The sequence below is a fragment of the Marmota flaviventris genome, chromosome 13 (genome assembly GCF_047511675.1).
Source record: "Marmota flaviventris isolate mMarFla1 chromosome 13, mMarFla1.hap1, whole genome shotgun sequence".
Taxonomy (NCBI): Eukaryota; Metazoa; Chordata; class Mammalia; order Rodentia; family Sciuridae; genus Marmota; species Marmota flaviventris.
The window spans coordinates 68,825,870-68,839,520 of NC_092510.1; the positions used below are offsets into that span (position 1 = coordinate 68,825,870).

Consider the following 13,651-nt stretch of genomic DNA (forward strand, 5'->3'; position numbering starts at 1 on the left):
CACACCAGTACCTACAAAACTGCCAATCTCACATGCTACCAGGTGTCTCCAGCTATACATCCCATAGGCATATTAAAGTCAATATCCCAGGCTGGAGATAATAGCTCAATGGTAGAAAACCTGCCTACCACATGTGAGGTCCTGGGTTCAATCCTCAGTACCACAACAAAACAAAACAAATGTAAGTCAATGTCCCAATCTGAATTCATTTTCTTTCCTAAGCCCGTTCCTTCTTAATTGTTCTCTCAGCATGCATATGATTTATCAAATGTCTTGATGTCCCTATCCTCTCTGTTCCTCACATCGTCACTTTCTGTTCCATTACCTCCTAAGCTCTGTCAATTCACCTCCTAAATATCTTCCAAATCTCCTTCTCTTCTTCCCCACCAGGACTTCCCATAGTTCAATTCCTCACCTTGGGCCTTTAGTTTGTAAATCAGATATTAAGCTAACCAGGGTAGATTGCTATGGGACAAAATACAAATTGCTGATCCAAATCTAACCCATCTTTTTAGGCCATTTTTCCACTACACACAATTATCCTTACTCTGTGCTAAAGCACCAGCCACACCAAACTGCCTACAGTTCAACTAATGGATCTCTGTGCCTTTTTAGGTACAAATACCTCTACCTAAAACTTGCCTTCCCTCTTGTTTGGACTCCTACTCATCTTTCAAAACTTAGCCTGAACCAGGCACAGTGGTGCACATCTGTAATCCTAGTGACTTGGGAGGTTGCAGCAGGAGGATTTCAAGTTCAAGGCCAATCTTATGAACTCAGCAAGACCTTGTCTCGGAAAAAATATATATTTTTTCCTTCCTTCCTTTCCTTCCTTCCCTCCCTCCCTCCCTCCCTCCCTCCCTTCCTTCCTTCCTTCCTTACAAAGGCTCAGTGATAAAATAACTCTGGGTTCAATCCCCAATACTGGAAAAAAAGAAAAAAGAAAAACTCAGGCCAGATGTGGTGGAATTAGTTTTTACTGGGGATTTGGCACACCCTATAATCTCAGTGGCTAGGGAGGCTGAGGAAGAGGATCAAGAGTTCAAAGCCAGTCTCAACAACTTAATGAGGCCCTAAGCAACTCTGCAAGACCCTGTCTCTAAATAAAATATAAAAAAAGGGCTGGGGATGTGGCTCAGTGATTAAGCGCCCCTGGGTTCAATCCCAGTACGAAAGAAAGAAAGAAAGAGAGAGAGAGAGAGAGAGAGAGAGAGAAAGAAAGAGAAAAGAAAGAAGAACTCAGGCTGAGTGTCACCTCTTCTCTAAAGGCTTCCCATAAGCCTCAGGTCTTCCTCAAACAGCTATTAGTTGCTTACCTCCCTATGAGCACAATAGCCCTACCATACACAAATATACTATTGTTCAACTTGTCTTCCTACCTATCCCCCTCAAACCATCACACCCTCCATTCAAAAGTAAAAATTGGGGCAGGAAGTAAGAGATTTTATGGAACCTTTTAAACTGCTCTGCATCATGTAAAATTACACCTTATGGACTCTGATCTCAATGCTTAGGTTTCAGGAAGTACATCAATATTTAGAATTTGTAACCAATCCAGGGAACTTGACTAAGGGTGTCAACACAAGGGGTGGTGCCCTCTGAAACTCACTGGAAATCCTATCAGCAGCCCTCTATTATTGGTACTTCATTTTTTAGGGATGCAAATTGCCCCATCATTAGGCCCTTTCTGAATTAACAATCCCCATTAAAAACTAATTTCACTCAAAAGATAGCACTTGTAAGATAATGAACATTCTGCCAAGAGTATTCAGAAGACCTAAGCACTATTTAATCATTAAAAATACAAAAATATTCTTCCACAATGGCTGTCTTGAGTGTTCTTGTACATAGTCTTTCTTCCACTAATAAATTTGAGCTGAATAAACTTTTGGTGATATTAAATTTGCCAGGTAAGGCAAAGTAAATCATTCATAGTTGGTCAATTTCTACTTACTTTACAAGAACAGTAAACTTTCCACCTGGCAGTGCAAAGTATTTACCAAGTTACCTAACAGTTATTCTACCTGAACTGAGTAAACCAGTCATGTAAATAAACTGTGAAATATTGAACAACATATTTTTTTTTTTTTTGGTACCAGGAATAGAACCCAGGAGTGCTTAAGCCACATCCCCAGCCCTTTCTTAAATTTTTTTTTTTTTTTTGAGACAAAGCATCCCTAAGTTGCTAAGGCTAGCCTCAAATTGTGATTCTCCTTTCTCAAAAGGGAGGAAAAGAAAAATAAAATGGGGGTAAAAGAGCTTTACTATTTCATGTAAATTTTGTCTATACAGTATATAAACTTTTGGGGGGTATGGGACAGTACTGGGAATTGAACCCAGTGCCTCATATATGCTAGGCAAGTATTCTACCACTGAACTACACCCCATTCCCTTTTTAAATTTTTGAGACAGAGTCTAGTTAAGTTGCCAGGCTCGTTTATTTTTAAAAAATCATATAAAAGAAATATTTCTTTGGCTTTTTTTTTTTTTTTTTTGTAGTACTGGAGACTGAACCCAGGGGTACTCTACCACTGAGCTGTTACATCCCAGCCCTTTAGGAAGGAATAGATAGATAGTATGCCTTCCTCTTGAATTCAATGGCAATCTCTGAGAATCCATTCTTAAAAACCACTTTCAACTCAAGACTGTCAATTATACATATTGTCAAAAAGATGTTTAACTCTTTCCAACAAAATTAAAAACGTCCCACTCAAATGTGGAAAGAGTTCTTTGTGAACAAAGGAAACGATAGTAACAGTAAACAACAAAGTAAACAAAGTGCCAAGCACTTTGCTAACAGCTCTATAAGCACTAGCTAAATTCATTCTCACAGCCCTCTTATTACTTCATCTTACAAACAGGAGCACTGAGTCACAGAGAAAATGATTTACTTGCCCCCAATCACTAACTGCATAGCTGACATCATCCAAAATCAAACCCAGATCTGGATGATCCACCAGCACTCTGGACACTGACCCACACCCCGAGTTTGCCTTGGGTCTATTCATTCCAAAATTATCCGTGAGTGCAAATCTTCCTAGAAGAAAACATAATAAGTGACCCTTCTTCCAGTGCAGAGAGGATGAAACTCTTAGCAATAAGAAGGGCTACAGAAAGTGGTCTGAAACTCAGAACTCTATCCCCAAGCTATAATTTGGGTTGGCTTCTCCTTCCTGAGTTCCTACAGCTGGACTGACCGTACTGCTAAGCTGTACCCCATCCCTCCTATCAGAGGAGCAAAACATACTTCCTTGTGTTCTAACAATTTTACAAGTGTGTTCAGGGTTGGGGTGGGGGTAATAAATGCTACCAAACTTCCAGGGAAGCCCCGACTCAAGACAGACTCAGGGCTGGGCGGGTCCTTCAAGACCATTTTCAGAAGAGCCTTAACACACCCCAGGACACCTTGTCTGTCAAGCACCTCTCCACCCTTTCTTGCTCGCCTTTGTAACGGAAGTTCACTCTCTTTCCTTGCTGGACAGCACTGCCCATGGGGATGGAGACAAGCTAAGGCTTTTCTCTGCACCTCCAGCCCCTATTCACCTGGCCCACACTGAGCCCGTCAATTCCAGCAGCCACATGCAGGGGCCCTGAAGAGGGCCAAAGGGGGACCCTGTTGTGTAGGGCAGCGGGGCACAAGGCAAGACCCGGATCGGGATGCGAGCCCGCGGTAGAAAGCTGCCTGCGGCCGGCCGGGTAGATGGGGCCTCGGGGAATGGGCGGGAAGACACGGTCCTGGGGTCTAGCAGGATGCTCTCCCGAGTCCCGGCTGAGGCGCGGCTCTCACCAGATGCGAGTCAGAGGTTCCCTCCGGCGCCGCGCCGCGCCGCCGCCGCCCTTCTCCGGCGAGAGCTGAACCTAGAGTTGGAAAGCAGGCCGGCGCTAGCCCGCCCCCGGGGCTTCCACTACCCGGGCGTGCCGGTCGATGACTCGTCGCTCGACTCAGGACCTGGCTCCCACTGCCTGATCGCCGAGTCGGCGAACGCGCCTTCCGTCGCCTGCGAGGGCTCCCGTGATTGGCTGCTTTCCGCCCCGGGCTCCTTCCCAGCCGCTTTCAGGAGGCCTCTTGCCCGCGAGCTAGGTACTTTCCGTCGTCGTGGCAGCGCTTGGCAGGCGGCCGAGCTGGCCTGCCAACCTGTTCCCGCCTCGAGGCGTTCTCTCCACCGGTGACACACACCGGTGACACACGCACTGAAACCCAAGTCCTCCCGCGGAGTAGTTGCTAGGGCCTTGCACCCAAGGTGGGATTTTTTCCCCCCTTAATCATTTCATAGACCAGCACCAAAGCAATACTCTAGTGCAGCCTGTCTGTCCCAGAGCTGTCCCTGGAGTTAAGCCTCGTCACTCCTTGCCATTTGTACTCTAAGGCTCTGGTGGAGTGTCAATCATGACAAGGTGATGATTCTAACTGATTATTACAGTCTGATCAGCGTTGGCCTTCACTGCAGGTAACTAACTAGCTAGTTCCAAGGCCCTGGGGACGTCCCCTATTCACCTGGCCCACACCGAGCCACTATTTTGTCCTGAGAGACACCTAGTGAGAAAAGGCTAGCCCGGCTCCTGATGAAGAATTTAATGTTTTAAATTGACTCAAATTTCTGAGTCACTATAGAAACTCCAATTGACAGAAAATATTAAAACTTTTTTACAACCATTAAAGAATTTACCACAACTGAAACTATTTAACAACTCACTGAGATTGCTTGGTACAAAGCTAATTTTAAATTCCATCATACTTTAAAAAAAAAAATTTAGATGTATATGGACACAATATCTTTATTTTTTTATGTGGTGCTGAGGATCAAACCCAGTGCCTCACACGTGCGAGGCAAGCGCTTTGCCACTCAGCTATAGCCCCAGCCCCTCCATCATACTTTTGCAGTTCATGATGTATTTCAATTAATGATGAAGGTCTAATTTGCAGCATACTATGAACCATTTGTTCCCTAAAGCTAGCTTGAAGCCACTAAAAGGTCACATCAGTCCAACAGTACGGAAGACATTAAGGGGTTTTAATGCAAGGAAGTGCCATCAGATTTCTCTTTTAAATATTTCTCTTTAAATATTTTGGACTCCTGGGGTGGAGAATGGACTGGATGAGAGTTAAGAATTGGTGGCAGTGAGATAACTGAAGTAGATGAATATATGATTTATTTTGGAAATAATATTGATAAAACTTAATCATGGATTAGATATAAGGGGATGATGGGGGCAGGGTATCAAGAATGACTTCCAGGGCTGGGGATGTGGCTCCTGGTAGAGTGTTTGCTCAGTATCATGAAGCCTTGGGTTCAATCCTCAACACCATGAGCCAAGGAATTTATAAAAATAAATTATAAAAGGAATCCATCTTCTTTAAAATTTTTCTTAAAATAAAAAAAGAAAGAGGGGGCTGGGGATGTGGCTCAAGTGGTAGCGCGCTCTCCTGGCATGCAGGCGGCCCAGGTTCGATCCTCAGCACCACATACGAACAAAGATGTTGTGTCTGCCGAAAACTAAAAAATAAATATTAAAAAAAAAAAAAAAAGAAAGAATGGCTTCCAGGTTTCTGTCATTGAACTAAGTGATTGTACCATTATTAAGATGAGAAAGACCAAGGAAAAGTAAATTTGGGGAAGGAAAAAATAAAATTTTAATTTTGGACAAGATACAATTGAGATGTCTATGAGATAACTGTATGAAGCTACTAAATAGGCAGTAAGGTAAATGAATCTGGACATAGACTCACCAGATATTCCAAATGGTGTATTAGTTTCCTATTGCAGCTGTAACATATTACCATAAACTTAGCATCTTAAAACAACACAAAATAATTGCCTTATTTTGGAGACTAGGAGTTCCAAGGAAAGAATTTCAGGGATTAAAATCAAGGTGTCGGTACAATCACCTGCCTTTTGGAGGCTGCAGGACAGAATCTATTCCCTTGCCTTTTCCAGCTCTTAGAGGCTGCCCACATTCCTTGGCTCATAGGTTTTCTGACCTCTACTTTTCTTTTCACATTCTTCTGCCCTCTTTTGTTCCACTCTTTCACTTGATTATGTTGGGTCCACCCAGTAGTCCAGGATAATTTTCCCACCTCAAAATCCTTAAAAACATCTGCAAAGTCTCTCTTGTTATGTAAGGTAACACATAAAGTTCAGGGAGTAGGATGTAGACCTTTTGGGGAGCGCTATTTTTCCTACCACAAGTGGTACTAAAAGTCAAGGAAGACATTCAAGAGGGACATTTGCTCTTAAAGTTTCATACCATTTTACCAAATATCCAGAGCACATTACTTTTTTCTTTTTGAAAGTTAAGAAGAGTTAGCTTTAAAAACAATGCTTTTTTTTTTTTTTTTTTTTTTTAATTTAAGTGCTATCCAGGCATGGTGGCTCAAGCCTGTAATCCCAGCAGCTCAGGAGGCTGAGATGGGAGGATCACGAGTTCAAAGCCAGCCTCAGCAACGTGGAGGCTCTAAGCAACTCAGCGAGACTCTGTCTCTAAATAAAATACAAAATAGGGCTGGGAATGTAGCTCAGTGGTCAAGTGACCCTGAGTTCAATCCCCAGTCCCCGTCCCCCCCCAAAAAAAGTTAAGTGCTAGTGGCATGAGTCTGTTGAATTTTGTAAAAATTCAAATTGTACACTTAACATATGTGTCCTTAACATATGTTACACTGCAATATGTTTCAAAGTACTTAACACTTAAGATTGTGTCTAGGAAATGTACTTTTAACAACAAATTCAGCCACTTGTAAGTTTTGTGTCTGATCAGTATTAGAATTTTATATATCCATATAGAGTCGGATAGCTCTGTGTTGATGGAATCATCTAACTTTAAGTGAAATGCCCATTTTGGAATTTTATTCTGTGTTTTTTGTCTATGTGTGTTGGAGATTGAGCCCAGGGGTGATTTACAACTGACCTACAGTCCCCAGCCCTTTTTGGTTTTTTATCTTGAGACACGTCCTTATTAAATTGCTGAGGCTGAGGCTGGCCTCCAACTTTGGATCCTGCTGCCTCAATCTCCCCAGTCACTATAATTACAGATGTGCACCACCATGTCGAGTTCTTATGTTCTCTCTCTCTCTCTCTCTCTCTCTATATATATATATATATATATATATATATGTGTGTGTGTGTGTGTGTGTGTGTGTGTGTATGTGTGTATATATACACACACACACATACACACACACACACACACACACACACACCAGGGATTGAACCCATGGGCACTTAACCACTGACCCACATCCCCAGCCCTTTTTATTTTTTATTTTTGAGACAGGACCTCCCTAAGTTGCTGAGCTTAGCCTTGAACTTTCAATCCTCCTACCTCAGCCTTCTAAATCACCGGGATTACAGGTGTGTGCTACTGTACTTGGCCTCTTGTATTCTCTTGAGATGAGTTGTAGCAAAGAGCCTTAGGAGGCATTTTTTCCCACCTTTTTGAGGTCACTTTTCCTATGGGTAAATAATGTTACATTTCTGGATCTCTTTTACTTTGCTATTCAAAAGTGAGTTAATATATCAAAATTCTTCCCAGCTTGTTTTGTTCATTTGATTTGATGTCATTTGACTTTAGTCTGAGGGTTCTACAATCTGCAAAAAGTACTTATGAATACCAGCAATTCAGGAGACCAAGGGAGGAGGATCACAAGTTCAAGGCCAGTCTGAACAATTTAGCAAGGCCCCAAGCAATTTAGCAAGACCCTGTCTCAAAATTAGACAAATTAAAAGGGTTGTGGATGTGGCTCAATGGTAAAGTGCTCCTGAGTTCAATCCCAGTTAAAAAAAAAAAAAAAAGTTCTTATGGCCTTGTGGTATAATAAAAATCAAATTTTTCTATAGGTTATTCCATAAGCTGAAATATAACTTAAATCACTCAGAATATAATTAGACTAACAAAGAATCTTAGTTCTTATGAGAATATCTAATTTACCCTTCTTATCAAAGGAGATCTTTCTACAGTTTTTTTTTTTGTGTGTGTGTGTGTGCATGTGTGTATATGTGTGGTGGTGGTGGTGAGGGGAATTGAACTCAGAACCTTGAACATGCTAAGCAGGTACACTACTACTGAGCTGTATCCCCAGCACCTCTACAGCTTGCTCGCTTGCGCTCGTGCGCTCGCTCTCTCTCTCTCTCTCTCTCTCTCTCTCTCTCTCTCTCTCTCTTTCTTTCTACCCGGGGATGAACCTAGGTATACTTAACAACTAACCCACATCCCCAGGCTTTTTTTTGTTGTTGTTGTATTTTATTCAGAGACAGGGTCTCACAGGTTGCTTAAGGCCTTGCTAAATTGCTGACATTGGCTTTGAACTCTTGATCCTCCTGCCTCAGCCTCCCAAGCTGCATGCACCACCGTGTCCAGCTCGCTACAGCATTCTTGACAGGTACTCATCTGGCCACTTTGGGAACTTTTCTTCTAACAAGGACTTGTTTTGCTCTTTTATTTAGTGATTTAATTATTATAAATTAATCTGCCACTTCGTAAAGTCCACCTATGTATTTGTAACCTACTCTTCTAAACACTTTATATTCACTTAGTATTCAACAACCCTAAGATCTACTTTCCATCACCCCCATTTTATAGATAAGGGCACCTGAAGCACAGAAGGCAAAGGTGCCTGAGGTCATATAGCTGTATGACCTCAGCCCAGGACTTGATCCCACTTGCTTGACATCCACCATGTATTTCCTATCTATATAATTAGAGTATGTTCTGACTATCCTCAGGTCAATCTTTTTTAACTTTATTTACTCATTTTTATGTGATGCTGAGGATTGAACCTAGTGCCTTGCATATATTAGGCAAATACTATACCACTGAGCCAAAAACCCAGCCCCTTTGGTCAATCTTAATCATCACTTTTTGGGTAAATTGTTCCATGAATTAGAATTCAAGAACCTGGGATGTAGCTCAGTGGTAGAGCACTAGCCTTACATGTACAAGGCCCTGGGTTCATTCCCCAGATCCTCAGCACCATACACACACAAAAAATAAATTCACATAGCTCTTCCACTATTCAGTTTATATCACTACGAATTGCTCACATCAATATTGAAGAGTTTTGTTTTGTTTTGAATTAGGAGTTAAATCTAGGATTGTGCTACCACTGAACTGTATCCCTAGTCCTTTTTATTTTTTTTTAATTTTGAAATAAGGTCTTGCTAAATTGCTAAAGCTAGCCTTGAATTTGTGATCCTCCTGCCTCAGCCTTCAGAGTCACTGATATTACAGGTGTGTGCCACAGCATCTGGCTCTTGAGAGATTTTTTTAAAGATATCTTCTTTAAAATCAAAATGTAAGTGTTGATGGAATTCTCCCATTCTACCGATTTAATAACACTTTCAAAAAGGAAAATACGAGCTATGGGTTTAGCTCAGAGATAAGTGCTTGCCTAGCAAGCATGAGGCCCTGGGTTCTATCCCAGCACCACTCAAAAAAAATTGCTAAAAAATGAAAATAAGATCAGTTTGGCACAAACCTTTTTAAAACAAATTTTTTATTGATATGTCAATGAATATCTAAGCAGATGTTGAATTTTGAATTTTCATGAAGTGAAAACCACCACTGAGCTAAAGAAAGAAACATTACCAGAGTCCATGGGCTGCCTACTCAAAAGCTGCCTCTCCATGATCCATGGAAAGCACTGACACCAAGCAGGTCGTTAGCTAGCAGACACATGGTAATTACCTGAGTAAGTCAAGCTAGCTCTCTAAAGAATCTGGATAGAGGGAACACAAGTTTGGCCAGTTGGATGTGAGAGGAAAAGGGGCACATTAAAAACAGACACAGATATGCTATAAGAGGTGGAGCAGGTGGGCTGTGGGGAGAGAATCCATTACCCAACTTGTCTTGGATTCTGAACTGCTTTCTGATTTCAATCCATCTGTATCCTTAAAATAAATTCTCTTTTTCTTAAGATGCCATATTCCTTGCAATCAGAAGATACTGACACAAAATGGTAAGCCAGGGAGAATCTCCAACCATTATTTTGATCCCCAACTCCAATTCATTGTATGAACTCAGCTGGGTGTGATGACACACACCTGTAATCCCAGCTATTTGGGAGGCTGAGGTAGAAGAAGTGCAAGTTCAAGGCCAGCTTGGGACACTAAGTGAGACTTCTCAAAATAAAAATGAAAAGGGCTGGAGATGTAACTCAGTGGTAGGGCCCTGGATTCAATCTCCAGAAAAAGAGAATAAAAAAATAAAATTAAAAAGAGGTATTCTGAGACAGAGTAAAAGTTTAACGGGAAAGAGTACTTTGATGTCTGTCATGTTGTTTCTTTAGGGGAATGCAAGGGAGGCAGGGATGGTAGGGACGGTGCTATGTATTTGCCATCCCTACCCTGAGCATGAAGAAATCATCCAAGAGGTGGAAAAAAACTAAGCAATGTTAAGCTAGGTATTTATGTTAAGCTAGGTATTTATGTTAATAAATGTCTTTACTTTAGCTGTTCTCCTCCCCCTGTTCTATACATTAGCCACAACCCTTTTAATTGCCGGAGTGTCTAGTGTATTAGAGGTAAAACACACAAATCAGATATCACTGCATTAGCCATATTGTTGATAGCCTCCCAGAACAAAGAATTGCTCCTATTGCACTGAGGAGTTTTATGTCTATACTACATAAGGAAAGCAATTCTTTTTCCCTAAGAAAAGCATTTAAGGATTAAGGATTAAGATTATATTGACAGGGCAGGGGTTGTGGCTCAGTGGTAGAACATTTGCCTAATGTGTAAGGCACTAGGTTCAATTCTCAGTACCATGTATAAATAAATAAATGAAATAAAGGTCCATCAATAACTAAAAATATATTTTTTAAAAAAGATTACATCGGCAGAAAATAATTCAGTAAAATCCTAAACTGTATGAGTCAAATTCAGGTTTGCAAGACCATGAGATTTAAAGGTAAGGGTTGTTTTTTTTTCCTTCTTCTTGTTTGGTATTGGGTATTGAACCCAGGGATGCTCTACCACTGAGCTATATCCATAGCCCTTTTTATTTTATATATATATATATATTTTTTTTTTTTTAATTTGTAATTGGACACAATACCTTTATTTAATTTATTTATTTTTATGTGGTGCTGAGGATCAAACCCAGGGTCTTGCACGTGCAAGGCATTCTCCCGTTGGGCCACAACCCCAGCCCCTTATTTTTTATATTGAGACAAGGTCTCTCTAAGTTGCTGAAGCTGGCCCTGAACTCAGCCTTCCAAGTCATTGGAATTATAGGTGTGCACCATCATGCCAAGCAAAAAGCATGCTTACAAATGTGCCAGTTAAGATACTCATAACTGGGAAGGGCATGGTGACACACACCTGTAATACCAGCAATTTGTGAGGCTGAGGCAGGAGGATCATGAGTTCAAAGCCAGACTCAGCAATTTAGCAAGGCCCTAAGCAACTCAGTGAGACCCTGTCTCTAAATATTAAAAAGAGTTGGGGATGTGGCTCAGTGGTTAAGTGTCCCTGGGTTAAATTCCCAGTACCAAAAAAAAAAAAAAAAAAGGAAAAGATACCCATAACTGGAAGAGAGGCCTTTTTGAAATTCAGGTTTCAGGACCATTTAATCACTCTTTGTAGCCCCAGTTACTAATCAGTTTATCATGCCAGCCAATCAGATTTTTATAGTACCTATGACAGTAAGCCATCTCCATGCTAGCTTCCCCAATTGTAGAAGAGAGGTTCACATAAGTGTGACTTTGTGTTTATTTTTGTGAAATATTCCTTATATTGGAATTTTAAAATGTATTTTTCTTTATGGACTATTATGATAAATTATTTTATTATCTGGCTGCTAGAGAAATGATGTAAGCCAGAGAGTACTCAGTCATCCTTGACTAATAGAAGTTCACAGTTTAATTAGAACAACTATTCCAGAAGGACTGGAAATGTGTTAAAAAAATAGTTTGCCTTTAACTTTGACTCTAATATAAAAAGTGTGTCAACACAGTTATGACCTGAAATAACTGCTCATTGGCCAGGTGTGGTGGCACACTCAGGTAGTGCCAGGCTCAACTAATTTGTTTTGCTTTCTTATAACTCTCTTAGGATTATGCTTCTGCCCTTTGTCCTCTATGTATTCCATCTTTCAGAATTTGATTCACTCTTTAAGCTTTCCATTTTGACTTCCATGTAGATAATTCCTTGGAAACAAACAGCCTGACCTTTCCTCCCAGGTCTTGGTCCATCCTTTCAATTTCCTGCTACATATATCACCTCGTGCTCAATACATATATACAAAATGTAGTTCTGTTGGGGTTTTTTTTCTTGACTTCTCTATTTCTTTCAATGGTACTAACTTGTCACTTTCATCCAAACTCAAAATCATCTGAGTCATCAGAATCATCAGAGTCATCTTTCAATCTTTACTTTGTCTGATTTCTAACATCTAATCTTTCAAAGTTATCAAAATGTTTCCTGCACGTGCTCTTTGTGCTGTTTCTTTCCCTTTCTACCATCTTAGTTCAGGTCTTTGTCTTTTTATGTCATTTAATTTTGAGAATGCCAATTTTTTTTCATGATTTTACATGAAAATTACCTAAAATCAAGCTTTATCTTATAATCAATGTATAGACTTAGTGTAGGGTTAGTGTAGGGTTTTTTTAATTGCAAACATATCCTCTATTAATAATATCTCACAATTTTTCAAAAAATAGGAACAAGGCACAGTGCTGCACACCTGTAATCCCAGTGATTTAGGTGGCTGAGGCAGGAGGATCACAGGTTTGAGACCAGATTCAACAATTTAGCAAGGCCCTAAGCAACTTAGTGAAGCCCTATCTCAAAATAAAAAGTAAAAGGGGCTGGGGATGTGGCTCAGTGGTAAAGTATCCTGGGGTTCAATCCCAGTACCAAAAAACAAACAAAAAATATTAAACCAGTATCAAAGACCTAGACTAATTCCTGCCAAATTCCCTTGCTCTTCTAACCTGTCCTGAACACTACTATTTTATTAATCTCATTAAGAGACTGCTTTAAAGAAAACTGCTTTTAAGCAAGGAAATAATCAGTGGCTCCCCATTCCCGGCTAGATGAAGTATGCCTAGGAGATCAAGTTTAGCATTTAAGATCCCTGACCTTTTGCTGATTTTACCAATATTATTTCCCTACCCATCCTGTGTCCTGAGCACTTTCTTCTTTGTTTTGTGTCATTCCTCTGCCATCACCCCCATTAGAAGGCTATTCTTTGTTGCTGCTACTTACCCTTATTCTGGCTTCAAATCATCTCTCTTTTCAGAAGCCTAATCTGAACAATCTAATCCCCCAATAATCCTTTCTCCTCTGAATTCCTGTAGCACTTGGCTTGACTATTAATTTCATGCTTACTGTTAATTGTCTGGTGTCTCTGGATGTTTGTGACTATAAAGTTATGATTTGGTATGCTATAAGGAAACCAGTAACATTAGTCATCTCACTATATATGACCTGTTTCTTTAATCAGATCATAAATTGCTTGAAGTTAGCCCTGTTAGATATGTTTGTTTCTCTGATATCTTATGTAAGAAGCAGTCAATGGTCAAATGTTTTCTCTCATATGTGGAAATTAAAGCAAAATTAGGGAAAGAAAGCAGTGGAGGGGGTCAGATATCATAAATATATAGGGAAGATCAACAAATTAGAAAATTGATAGGGAGGAAGGATGGGAAAGGGGAAGA

The 13,651-nt window shown here is 40.5% G+C and overlaps 1 protein-coding gene across 2 annotated transcripts in view; it reads right to left on the reverse strand.

The window, feature by feature from the left end:
• The window catches only part of Gne (glucosamine (UDP-N-acetyl)-2-epimerase/N-acetylmannosamine kinase), a 41,273-nt gene extending 37,351 nt beyond the window's left edge, over positions 1 to 3,922 (reverse strand). Inside the window, exon 1 of one of the 2 annotated variants that reach the window (XM_071600746.1) lies at positions 3,788 to 3,867. The gene's annotated coding sequence lies outside the window, so the exon portion shown is untranslated. Of the gene's footprint in view, positions 1 to 3,787 lie in introns of both variants that reach the window. The other variant, XM_027931107.3, reaches the window with a different exon arrangement.
• Between the last annotated feature and the right edge of the window lie 9,729 nt (positions 3,923 to 13,651).